The sequence below is a fragment of the Montipora capricornis genome, chromosome 5 (assembly GCF_036669925.1).
Source record: "Montipora capricornis isolate CH-2021 chromosome 5, ASM3666992v2, whole genome shotgun sequence".
Taxonomy (NCBI): domain Eukaryota; kingdom Metazoa; phylum Cnidaria; class Anthozoa; order Scleractinia; family Acroporidae; genus Montipora; species Montipora capricornis.
In genome coordinates, this window is record NC_090887.1 from 32,218,971 (window position 1) to 32,221,470 (window position 2,500).

Consider the following 2,500-nt stretch of genomic DNA (forward strand, 5'->3'; position numbering starts at 1 on the left):
AATCCTCGATTTTCTGTGACTTTCTTGAACGCAGAAAATCCTGTAAACATTTAATAAATAACGAAGCGGTTGACGCTATGACCATAATGATCGCTTAACGAGGCCATTTCCTCGAAGTGGACGAAGTCGATGTCTTCATTAAAAATTTTATATGCAAGGTTTCCCCAAAAGCGGAATTTTTGAAAGTTTTATTCTTTGAAATCCAACGCAAACCCAAATGTTATGCTTTAAAAAACAAACAAAACAAAATATTCATTCGCAAATAAAAATGCAATGCGTACATACCCCTTTCTTTCAGACAAGACGATGATAGCAAAAACAGTCCACTTAGGATACTAACGGAAAGTATAGATAGAAAGCACAAGGCGAGCGTGATTTATTTTGGCTCTTCACGCAATATTTCCTTAAGGACGTTCGCGCCAATTGTTTCTGCGCATTCTTACTGCGCATGCAAATGCACACGCCACGTCATACACGAGCACGCGCGCTAAGTCATAAAATGAGAAATGATAGGGCAAAAGACCATTGCTATAGCTTTGCCTGGATTTAACGCTCTTGGACGTTCGGTGACCCCTATTTTTCTTTCCAGAAACGGATTTTATTTACAATTATCTCCACGTTGTCCAAAAATGAACAAAGAGTCAATGTGGGAAGTTAAAAAAATTTCAAGATTTCTGCTCACGGGACATCAAATCCTGCCATCTTGTGGCTGCAAAGCGCGTGAAACTGTAGTCGCTAACTGCGAACTTGATCTTTAAGGAACCTCACCAGTTGACTAAATTCACTTAATAAGTCCACTTAAATAATATTTAGCAGAGAAGATTTCACTTCAAAGATTTAATTGCATTATATTTGGGTTTACAGACACTGGCCTTATTCGCTAACGAAGCCCGATTTTGCCGTCACATTTTGGGTGTTTTTCCGGGCATGTTCTCTCCAAAACGAAGTCGGTGACCCCCCATTTTTTTTACATTTCTGACATAACTAACTCATTATCTTACAGTGGTTAAAGTTTCAGAAAAAAATCAATGTTCAAAAATTTTCGCGCGAACGTCCTTAAGATAGCGTGACAAGCCAAAAAAATAAGCCCAAGGTGAGCCAACGTGGGAGTCTCTCACCTGAACAATTGAAGTCTGTGGATTTCTCAGTATGTTTTTCGCTGCTCGTCCAGATACTGTTACCAGCTAAGAAAAACAAAGACACTTCAAGAAACTTTCAATCGCTGATGACACCACGACGCAAGTTTAGCTCTTAAAATCCTATCGATATTTCAGAATATAGTGTTCGTCAGGAGCTCATCAAAGGAGTCTCTCTCTCCCTTACTTGGCTTGGGAGTAGAGTAGATTTATTCATCGAAAGACGGTCTCCCTTGGGAGATTCAGCACGCACACTGTTGTAAAAGCCAATCAAAACAGAGCTATCTCAGCGTCAAAGAAAACATAATACTTTTCGCGGGAAAAACCTGTTCCTAAAAATGAATTTACTCGGGAAAGGGTTGACTTAAGCAATTAGTGGAGATAGAGGATCCCCTATTGAGCTCCTGGTGTTAGTCTCTCACTTATTCTGTTCCGGGGGCACCTGTGAATTCTACTTGTTACTCAGTTATTAGGGACCTTAAGCAAGGACGACGACGACGGCTACGAGAACGCAACAAATTTGCATATTCAGTAGGCAAAAACAATAGCTTTGCACGCCCTGCACGTGCGTTTCACATTTTGATACATTTCTTTGCCGTACTCGTCTTGACTACGACGTGAAATGATCAAATTTGAGGTCATGTGGAGGACGAGAGCACATGACGACGAATTTTCAATTTTCTCTTTAAATATCCACACCGTTCTCATCAATTTTATTCTTGGATTGCGCATTCACACTTTCCAAGCCGAACGACATGGAGTAATCGTAAAATTATTACAGTAACGGGAAATAATATTTTTAGGCAACGTTCTCGTAGCCGTCGTCGTCGTCCTTGCTTAAGGTCCCTATTGCAAAGACGACGACTACGGCAACGAAAACGTCAGTCCAAAATATAACTTAGCGCTATCGCAAGTATTTCCCGATTATTCCGTCTTGTTCACCTTGTACAGTAAAGGCGAACTATCGTGTGACTCGATGGGTACGAACGGTTTTAAAGTCAAAAGAGAAAATGACTGTCTCATTATTATATGCTCACGTTGTCGTCACAACCTAAAATTTGGTGATTTCACGTTATTGTTTTGTGGAGTGCGGCAAAAAATGCACGGAAATTCGTGTTGCACGTGCAGCACGATTATTTTTCCTTTTTTAACCAATGATATTCTTGCTTTGTGGCGTTGCCGTAGCCGTAGCCGGCGTCTTTGCTTAAACTCCCTTATATTGCAAACTGTACGGCTGCCATTTGCGCCATAAAGCAGTCTGGCAAAAGTCCCCCTCAAAAGTTTTGAACATTGCCCCTGAAAAGTCCCAAGGGGAGTGGTTAATCAAGTACTCATTCGTATTCAGAATCGAAAGACAAGTAACC

At 40.8% G+C, this 2,500-nt stretch overlaps 1 pseudogene; it reads right to left on the minus strand.

Annotated features, from left to right (window-relative positions):
• Positions 1-2,500, minus strand: part of LOC138048741 (broad substrate specificity ATP-binding cassette transporter ABCG2-like) — a 20,614-nt pseudogene that overhangs the window by 8,760 nt on the left and 9,354 nt on the right.